Here is an 11147-nt window from a genome sequence, read left to right on the forward strand (position 1 = left end):
GCAGTTCTTTCTCTTCTCTCAATCCTGTCTGGTCCCCATCTTTCCTTCTTTCCCCTCCCTAGCTTGTTATCCAAACTCAGTCTTTCCTTCCCACTCCTGAATTTGTGGACTTGGTCATATTGCAAATCCACTGTGAGCTGTGTTTGCAGGCAGAAATTGCTAAAGGTTGGATGAAAGTATTTTCAGGGTCTGGTTAGCATCCAGGGAATGCGACCACTTTATAGATACATTTCTTACCAAATACCTGTTAGCCAACATTTTGCAGAGATTTATAATTTAGATACATTTTGGTGGAGACAAGAATCTCAGATTATACACAAAGACCAAACAGAAGAGTTTGCATGTCCAAATACCTTGGAAGAGTTGCTTGCGGTGATTTGATTATTTTTTTTTTAACAGGAGCCAAAACCCAAAGAAAAGTATAATAGTTCAGTAACTGAACTGTTTTGAAGATGTCAGTCCAGAAAGCTTGGCAAAGTTGTGATCTAAAACCAGAGCCCTGTAGCATGAACTGTTGGCTTACCTGAGCATCCTTTCGTTCCAGGAGACATAAGCAGTCTTTATTTTAAAAGCGTTGACTGGGGAAAAAAACAACGCAAAGCGATGCTCTTCCATAGAGGAATGGGCATTATTTTAAATTGTCAAATGTGTCGTTGAGTTTTTCATATGAATTTTCTAGGGTTGGGGGGTGGAGGGTGTCTCTTTCTGTAAGACATTTCCAGCTCAGAAGTGATGAGAATTTTACCAAAAATGTGAGGGGAAAAAAGGAACGAAGCGGAATGCATTATGAATTAATTTAGTTTCAGACATGGGTATGTGGAAACGAGCGATTATGTATGTTAAAATCACATTCAGATTTAACATAGTGAATGTTTCCTTTTTTGTGCTTGAGGATATAATAGAAGAGACAGCATTTTGAAAGGGATTAGGAGAAATTAAAGCCCTAATGGTTCCTGTTATTACTTTGATCTTCAGACAAAGATTTCCATCTCTAACACCAAACTTGTGCTAATGCTCATTAGTAAAAAGGGCCCCATCTTTCCCTGGCGGGTGCTTATAAGTCTATATTATAGAATGATAAACTGGTATTGGAAATTCTGCTGATCAGTAAAATCAATTGAAAGCTTGACTCCTTCAGAGAAGAACATCCATCCCACGGATGCAGGGTAAATAGGGTCAGAATTTCAGCTTGTTCTGAAATACAAATGCTAACTGTGGGGTCGATCTCCAGAAAGAGTTGAACAGATGAGAAGATGGGTAACTTGCTTTTTTGGCCTCTCATCGTAGCCCGGGTTTCTGAGGCTGGTTGTCTGAGCAGAGCGGCAGTTTGCCCTAATCTAAGCCAAGATGAGGTGTATTTTCTCAGATGTGGGAAAGAGGCATGTGCTCACACCTTATTGACTGTTTCTAAATATGGCAGGGTTACTCACTGTGTGTGAAAACAAGAAAGGGGGGAAAACCCACCACCCTGCTTTTTTTTTTTTTTTTTTTTTTTTCTCACTTAAAAGACAACTTTTTAATACTGAAACCTACAGATACCTTTTGTACTTTGAAAATACAAAGCATACAAGTTATTCTTAAATGCAGTGGAGAGAGGACCTTTTCCTTTGAACTCCCCAGGGCATCAGACCTTCATGACCTAGCAGGCACAGATTTGGTGGGCAGCTGGTTTCACTACGGGGGTGTTAGTGCCTGACTTCTCAAACATTCAGCTTTCTGCAAGCAGCACAGCTCTGCTGCTGAAATTCGCCTGTTCAGAAGCGTTGTTTCCATTCATGTTTTACAAGAACGTTGTGTTTTCTGATGTATTTTAAGTGCCGGAGCACGGTAGTTTCCCTCCAGATGGACTTGCAGACCAGCAAGAGGAACTAGAAATGAACCCTAGTCTTTGGGGGTAGGAGAGCCCCTAAAAATGGCCATTCCTTTTTGAGATCATCTTCAGGAAGGACGGAAGATGGTGATGCTGTTATCTGATCCTTTTCCCACTGTCTCCTATTCTTATTTCTGAACAAACACCAGGGGACAGCAGTATTAGGGTTATGAAGAAGTAAACCTCGGAAGACCTGTTGGTCATCCCTTCTACCTTAAGAGTAGACAGTAAAGACAGAATACTCGGACTATATATTGTATGCAGTCTGGAAAGCTGGTGAAATCCATACGTGTGAGGTCCAGTGCTGAGCCTGCTGCCGAAACAAGAGAGCCCTAGAGAGATGCTTTTCAGGTCACAGTAAAACTAGGAGGTAATTACCTGGCTTAGCCATAAGCATCTCGAGCCAGGAGTGTGATACAAGTTCCCCTGATGTTATGGAAAAGGTTGATGAAAATACAGTCTATTTCCATAATATTTCACAACACCAAAACTGGTAGATTAGAGATGCTAGGAAATACTAGAGTTAATGAATCCCCTACACAGTTCAGTAAAAGTAATTTCATTTTAAAGAGAAAGGCTTTCCAGTAGCATTAAAAGTAATTTCACAGCTTAAATGAATTCGGTCATGCCTCTGTAGTAGAGAGTGCATTACCCTTTTTATTACCGTCTGTGAAAACTGCTCTTAGCTACATTTGAATTCGAGACATGATGGTTAGACGGGTCTGTGCATAGTTGAAAGCAACTGATCTCATTTTTGAGAAGATACTTCCTAATAAATACATCTGTTTATCAAATAGAGTTTCAGAAGGGAAATGATTACTCATTTACTGAATATAAATATAAAGGGCAGCTTTTTATAGCCTAACTTTTAGTAATTGCTTTAAATATACAGCATCTACTTTTTGAATATGTTAACATATATTAAGGGCAGATATGACTCTCTGAGAGGAGAAGTTTGCCAGCTCTTAAAAGATTTCCATTTATCTAAAACTAAATGTAGAATTCCCTGATAATCCCTTTGAGACAGATATTGAATATTTTGAAACAATTTTTATAATTTCTTCAGATTTCCTCAGGTTTTCAGTGATTGTAACACCTAGATTACCTGTAAAGACAGGGGTAATCTGTCTGCACATACTTCAGTTTCTGTTTGAAGTTTCCAGCTATGTTTATTGGTAATGGCTGCTTGGTCGCTTCTCATTTTCATCATAGAGCAGACAAACTGTAGCGGTTTTTAATCGCTATCTGGTATTTCTGAATTTGAAAGAATCGGTTTGGAGAGGCTGAATTTGAGGCAGAAGCAAATTTGGTGCTCTGTATCCATTCAGTATTACAGACTTGTTTAGTAGATTTAAAATGAACAGATTTTGGGTTTAAGTATGAGCTAAGATGCAAAGATCAAAATTCTTTGCCTACTATTGGCTGAGGCAAATGGGCCTAACACGGACAGAGGTCTGTTAAAATACATACCACTTTTTAAATGGACAATATTGTGGACCATATACTCTATTTTAGAATTAGGCTTTACAGAAACAGCTGATTTTACTTGATGTCTGTTGTTAGCACGCCTTTTCTATCAAGTACAGTTTATCATGTGCCCTTACAGGTCCAGCTGAAATGCACTTGAAAATAATTTTTAAAAATCTAACCTAACTAGATGCAGACATTAAAAATGAAGAAATAACTCTCTCACAGAGAGAACATCATGGAATATGACTTTTTTGACATAATACTGCAAAGCGTGAGCACCGTATTAAAAAAAAAAAAAAACAAACAAACCAACAACAAAATACAAACTCAATGGAGAATGGTCCTTCAGTCTTTCTAACTTTTGAAGAAGGTTAGAATTGTGCTGTGGAGCATGTCCCTTTACATCAAGATGGCACTGCAGCTTCAGTCCTGCATCCAGCCAGCATCCAAAGCACCATGTCCTCACTCTTTCAGCAAGAATCTTGCCATTGACTCATGGACTGGAAACAAAAATTGCCATGAATCTCATTTCTGGATTTTTAGATGTGTATGTATATACGTGCCCCAACTGTGGTATATGAAGAGAGGAGACATTTCGTTCATTCATTCATTAAGACTCATTTATAATGATGGGGATTTTTGAGACTGTTAATGAGCAAATGAAGTTTAGAAACCTTTTGAACTGATATGTGATGGGAGCAGTTGTGTTCAACAGTTAGTTACTTACCAGCACATCATTTGAATTAGGATTGCAACAGGAAAGAAGTTTCCATGGGAGATTGCCTCATGTACCCAGCAGAATACCAGTCTATTTTAGTTGCTCAGTGCACGTTTTATATAGCTTTAATATAAGTTGAGCAAAATTGCTCTATTTTGCACAAATAACACTGCACCAATTATGCTAGTCTAGTTTTCAAATCAAAGATGGGTGACAGATTTGTCTTAACAAGGAGAAATCCATAGGGATTGTTTCTTGATGTCAGGAAATAAACTAGGTTCTTAGTTGGTACTTGTAATACGAGAGAGACCAGAAACTTTTTTCAGCTCATGATTCTGCTTTATTCTGTCCATGGCACAAGATTCGAGTCCACACCACCTCCTACATCCTTTTTTTTTTTTTTCATTAGACATAGAGCCCCCAGAGCAGGAGGAGAGCTACGCTGCACCCCAGAAGACACCTCAGTCTGAAGACCAAGTCTGCCTCGTTGTTCAAAGGGCATCATGGAACAAACCCACCTCGCAAGGTTAACACTGCCATATCAGAGCTGTTCATTGTATGCTATGGGAATGGGTCAGAATCTGTCTTTGGAAACCAGGCATACCAAAATAAATCCCTTTTTCTCAGAAATTGGAATTGCTTTCTTATCAGAAGACTTTTTTTTTTCTTCTGCTTTCTGCATGTTTTTGAAAGCAGATGTTTGGCAACCAACTGCTCCCATATTCCCAGCGTGGAAAGATCCAAGCTACATCCCAGATCTGTTCATTAGCTGGGGCTGATGTTGGTCCCCCAAGCATTGGTCCTGTCCTCTGAGCAATGAGTCAGAATATGAGAATTCCTGACATGCATTTCCTTAGGCCATCACTCATGTTACAATTGACTTAAAAAAAAAAAATAATCACGTATATTCTCACTTTACAGTGGTTCGAGGTCGACCACATAGCACCTTCTGTTTTAGGGTTCCTAATCTGAATACAGTACTTTAAGCCTTTATGGGAAGCCCCAAAATACTTTTGTGGAACATAACCTTCAGGCACCACGGAAAAGTATTGTGCTATGCAATAGCTATTTCTAATGTATTAAAGGTTAACATCTATGTAGAAAGTTAATCAGCAGTAAACATCCTGTGCCGATAAGGTAAAACTCACTCTCCATTTCGTAATCACTCCTATTTTTTAATAGTTCCCAAATTAGATCTAAAATCTGGTGTTTAGCCAAGCATTGGTCCATGAGAGAGAAATATAATACTTTTTAAGAATTATGGTTTTTACAGTGAATTTTCTTTGAATTTTCATCTTCACTATTAAATAAAATAAAATCTGTTCCTTCGCTTTTCCATTGTTGCACTTCTAGTTATAAGCACAGGTAATCATTCAGGCTGATGAAAATATTGATTAATCTCAAAACTATTAAGTTAATTGAACTCCCAAATATTTGTTAAAGGAAGCATAAATTTGCCTCAGGTCTACTTGTTAAAAAACACTGTTACTGATGCTTTTAGTTTTGAAGTCAATGCTTTAAAGTATGAGCTGTGCACTCCTGGTTTTTTTAGTGCATGTAGCATACTTTTATTTTAGGCAAAACATTTATTTTAAGCTCAAGCATAGGTTTAGATAATAAGTTTCAGTACAAACACAGGTAACTCACTATGACAGTAACTGTAGTGCTAAAGGTCTAGAATAAAAAAAAAAAACAAACAAACATAAAATTGCCTCTACAGAACAGTTTGTTCTACCAGTAACATGTCAAAAATGATGACATTGCTGCTTGGACTGTGAAAATTTCAAGCACGTTTTTTCAAAAATTAAAAAAGATTAAATGGGGAAAAATTGAACTGAGAAAAAAAATGTAGTGTATTCCTAGGGGTGAGTTGAGACACCCAATTATTAGGGAGAAGAGAACCCAAAATCTAAGGAAATACTGACTGTAACAGACATTCTTTGACAGCTGTAGCATGTGTATAGGCTGAGAAACAAAGTCATTATTCATTTTGGAATATTAATTTGCATTTTGTGGTTCCCATGAAGTGGGGTTCCTGATCTAAGTTTACATTTGACATAAAATACCACAAAAGCACATAAACCAATAGGGAAATGATGAGCAGTAAGAACGCCAGTGATGCATTCTGAAGGGTTTTCTCTGAACACAACTTGAAGGCACGATCATAAAATTTCCAAATAATTTTCAGTATTTTTGCAAGTGACAAAGCTCTGAGATTCCACATGGTTTGTAACCCAAAGAAAAAGATCACATATAATCGGAGGAAGCATGGTGTGAGATGACTTGAGTCTGCTGAACCTTTCTTTGGCTGCGTCTAGTATCTGCCAGTACAGAAGTCATGGGTACGCTTATTTCTGGAGTTTGCTCAAGCTCTCGGCATCTTTGCTTCATGATTAGCTATTACAAGTTCTCTTGTAGTCAAAATAAGCTTTTAACTCTCCAAAGTGGAATAGGAGATTGTCGTTTGTACTCCTGAGGTTTCTTGGAAGAGATTAACTGTAACCCTGCTCCTTAGCATACATCAGAGAGGTTTAGTGTTGGCCCAGAACAGTAGGACTTGCCTTCTCTCACGTGCAGCCTCCCTTAAATGCTAGAAAGTTCTGATTGCTTTGGTGATTTTTTCATCCTCCTGGACAAACAATCCAGGCACTTCCAAGGCCGCTTTTTTTCCTCACCATTTAGATGTAAAAGAGCACACCAAAAACTGGTTTGCAGAAGCAAATGGGAGTAGCGGGTACTTGGAAGCGGTAGCCCTGGAGACATTTTCCCTCTCCAGTACCAGCCGGAGAAGAGAAAACCACAGTGAGCACGTGTTACATTGCTTACTACCCCTACCTATGTTTAAATCTTACCCTGTCAAAAGCCATATGCTGCTACTGCTTTGGAGGAGCGTGAAGTATTGGTAAGGATGTTAGGAGAAAAATGTCTTCACCTGGGGAAGGGGAAGCAAAGGGTCAAATGTAGCATCGTTGGACTTGCCTCCCTTCGGACTCGCTTCCCTCAGCCTCTTCTCCCGTGCAAACGCAGTCTGTGAGTCTGTCGTCCTGTTTTAAGTTCCTAATATTTCTAGTGGTCAGTATGCTGTTGACCAGGGTGTTTTAGGTTGTGTGTGATTTAAGTTGTCGTATTTTAACTGAAGGGGAAGGATGTCAGTTACTTAAGACTTCCTCCAAAGGTTGTCAGAAATTAAACCTGCTTTAACAGTGATGCTAATTGCACTGATAAAACATTTCCATCTCAGCAAAAGCCTCAGCTGGCTATTTTGGATATGTTACTTGAACTATTTCTCTCAGTTGCTTAACTTTCATTTTATTTGTTCAAGGGCTCTCAGAAAGGTTCTCAAACGGGCTGAAGACGTCACATCAGCTAAATACATTGGAAGGTGGCTTGAAATTTTTAAAACCAAAATCCTATAAAACGGAGATAAACGGTGAAGATGTTTCTGCTGTAGTCATTCAGTTGAAGTTATTTATACTTCATCTGCTTCTGTATTTAATTATGTTGCAATTTAAGTTCCAGTTGGAATACAGCTACAAGATGACATATGATGATTTTAAGCAATAACATTGTGCTGTTCTTTCCTGGAAAAATTAGTATATCGGATAAATTATGCCATAGTTGACAGACAGGATTGATTTTGACAGTAAGCTTTAAAGCAATGTGGTCGGTAAAAAACTTAGCAGATGTGCATATTTGCAGAAGAATCTGGATTTGCAGATTATTACATGCATTGCGAATTGCAAATTAAGACTACTCGAAAGCTTCTCCAGCTTCTATGCCTGCAACTGTGCTCTTAGTCTCCATGATGTGAAAAACTTTCCCCCTACTAGATTAGAAAATGCTAAAAGAGTAGCTCTCAATTTGGTTAGATAGTTGTTTTGTAATGCAGTCCAATAACCATAACTGAATAATGCCAAACTACAAAAGCATGCATTTTGCTAGTTACCATTTAAAAAAAAAAAAAAAGGCAAGAAAACATTTCTTTGAGAAAGGGAGAAAATTGTAAGTTTTTATGATGTCAGTTACAATGCTTTTATTTTAAAATAAACCCGAGTTTTTCTTAGGGGGAGACTGAACGGTAGGGAGAAGCAGCACGTGCTGCAGAAGAGCTAGGCCAGCGGCCCCAGGAACTGCAAGAAACAACTCGGGAACAGCCAAAGAAGGGAGAAGAGTTCAAGGGCTGTTCACATCTAAGCTTGGGTATCCAGTGACCGACTTCACTGTGGCTCTCTACAAGAAAGCTACAGACTAAGAGAAATCCAGACCTCTATTTACAAGAGATGCTGACATTCCCTAACTTTAACCACAAGCTTTTAGGGTGGTTTATAGTTTGCTGTATTTTACCACATTATTTCACATGTTCTTGTATTTCTATGGGGTGTGTCCCACACATATTTTTTTAAAAACTGCTAAATGATTCAGCACCTTCCATCCAAGATTATTTTTCTGAATGGGGCAGGACATCGTCTTAACAGGTCTGTAGTCTTTTGTAGCTACAGCAGTGCTTTATCTCACCCTAAGTCAAAAAGATCGTATCAGATAGGTCTTGAATAGCAGGTGCAAAAGCAAAATAATCAAACAATGTAGTTTAAATTAACTAAGGGCTTCAACTCACAGTTACTAAATATTTGAAAAGACTGATTAGCATTTTCATTAGATAATGGAAACTTTGACATAGGTTTTTCCTCGGAAGGCAGTGACTGAGAAAATTAACACCTTCATTAGCCAATGTGTTCCTCATGCCTGGTCAAAGCCCTTGTATTTTGCCATTAACCAGGCACATTCACATGTTTCTAATTGAGTTGTCAGTGCAGAGCAGGCAGCCCATGGACCTGTTCTGCCTCCCAGTTCAGCAAGGTTAGCTGTCTTCAACCTGCAGGCTCTGCCCTCAGTTACCAGAAACTCCAGACAAAATTTGCAGGTATAGGAAGACATAGTGCAATTGAAGGCAGAAGTTTATTGTTAGATTTTATTTGTTAGCAAAAAAGTACCCCCCCCCAAAAAAAAAAAAAAACCACCAACCAAACCACCAATATAGCTTGATTTTTAAATTTTAGGCTGAATTAGCAGAACCACCAATGGAACCAAGAAAATGGTTGGATTAAAAAAGGCAGGTTGTCATTGAAGTACCAGAAAGTAAACTCTCTCTGCCATCTTTACACCAGCTTTATTTGAATTATCAGGGTGTTTTATTTCCTTCCTCCCTTCTTCATTTTACGGAAAATCAGCTGAGACTTGAGGTATACAGTCTGGCAGTACAGACACCTACTAATGTAAAGATGGAACAGTTGTTGTATACAGATCCTACACATAGTTGATGCAGTGGCCGAAAAGCAGCAAAATCCTTGTCAAGTAAATATCTGTAAGCTGGTGGTCAGCTGTGGTCATAGCTGATCATTAAAAGTCCAGAGCATATTTGGGATAACTTTTAAAGACACTGGTCAAAACAAGACATCTCATGATTAGGCACGGGGTTATAAAGCCTCAGTAAAACAATATATAGGACAAGCAGAAATAATTGTAGGGTAAGGGCCTAAAATGCAAAATGTTTTGCAGTCAGATACTTCTTGATATGATGAAGCAATCAAACACCGCTCCTACTGCCTAAACGCAGGAGAGACAGATTTGAAGCTAATCAAATTAGAAACAAGCATTTTAAGCAATCCTGGTATTTTTAGTTGTGTGTCCAAATATGACGTTTGCTTTCTAGAAAAGCAGGATAGAACAAAAGTTACTTTTGTTAAACGTTATTATAAGGTAATGACATCTGAACTATCTCTCATTTGAGAGATCTCATCTGAGAGATCTCATCAGAGCTGTTTGACCTTCTGTCATGTCAGTACACAAAGTTAATTTTTTCAGTGTAGATTGCCTTTCCCCCAACTCTCCCAGTTATTCATCCTGAATTTTAAGTCTTTCTACACAAAGCTCTAGATAGGAAGACTTTAATCATCCTCAATCTCTTGCTTAACAGTGTTAGAATTAGCCTAAGAAAACAAAGTTTATTTGTATAGGATTGTGGGTTTTTTCCTGTTGTAGCCCATAAGTTTGTCATAGTTGTTAAATTTCAGAAGTTGACGCTAATTTGGGGATTGTCTTTATAGAAACAAGTCCTGTCGAATCATCATTTGGTAATCCATACCTAGCAAATGAAAATATACTAGTCGTGTTTTAAAATTAATCATCTTTTCCAAACTAGAGTTATCTGTACACTGTATCTGTGGAATTACGAACAACTATGTAGTAGCTCAGCTTTAAATGCTTCTCCAGATCTGCTGTACCTAAATCGGGATACTATAGTATCTATCTTATAGTAACACAGATCACTGGTCACAAAGCGGAGAAATAAAGAATGGGACGAGATTGCATACAGCTTACTGGGAAAACTTTAAGCGCTCATGTAAGAGTTTACAAGAGTTAGACTTTGTGGAATAGAGAAAAACTAAGCTTTCCTAACAAGTGTGGCACAGCAACTGTTCCTGGTAATTAAATAGAAATATTCTAGCACGATAGGCAGATTTTTAGAAAGCATTGAGATTTGGTCATTGTAATTAATGAGGTTTTGTAGCACATTAGCTACATGTATCAAACAGGGCTGTAGGAGTAGCAGCAGGATTTTTTTTAAGCAAACGAATACTAGGAGTACCCCTAGGAGGAAGTTCTTCAGACTTCTTCAGATATAAGTAAATTCATATTGTTTAGCAGCACTTAAAAGCTCAAAAGACCAACTAAAGTAAAGGAGAGCTTAGTAATACACATATATGGCATGTAATATTCTAAGAATATAACAAGACCAGTTAAGCAAACTTAATCACCCTGTAAGAAAATTGAGGTCCCTTAGCATCACTGAACAACCAAGGCACAATAGTTCTTACATCTTTACTATACTAGCAAGACACAGTTGGAAATGATAGTATAGAATAAGTCAGGAAGACCCATGAGATTATAGCATAAAAATCAGTATTTAAGAACATGCAAAGTATTATTCAGATTTAAACTCTTATTCTTAAACTAGAAATTGGCAGTATATTTAGTTTCATGATGACTAAAACCAGATTCTGGTTATTAGGTTACACTTATTCCTGCTTC

At 38.0% G+C, this 11147-nt stretch overlaps 2 protein-coding genes across 2 annotated transcripts in view; both read left to right on the forward strand.

Annotated features, from left to right (window-relative positions):
* The window catches only part of COMMD6 (COMM domain containing 6), a 43280-nt gene extending 38071 nt beyond the window's left edge, over positions 1 to 5209 (forward strand). The window contains exon 9 of the transcript XR_015705161.1: positions 4468 to 5209. The gene's annotated coding sequence lies outside the window, so the exon portion shown is untranslated. The remainder of the gene's footprint in view (positions 1 to 4467) is intronic.
* The window catches only part of TBC1D4 (TBC1 domain family member 4), a 117114-nt gene that overhangs the window by 18528 nt on the left and 87439 nt on the right, over positions 1 to 11147 (forward strand). The gene's annotated exons all lie outside the window — the stretch shown is intronic.

Source organism: Nipponia nippon, unplaced genomic scaffold (genome assembly GCF_047370975.1).
Source record: "Nipponia nippon isolate SJK-2023a ecotype South Korea unplaced genomic scaffold, ASM4737097v1 scaffold_2, whole genome shotgun sequence".
NCBI lineage: Eukaryota > Metazoa > Chordata > Aves > Pelecaniformes > Threskiornithidae > Nipponia > Nipponia nippon.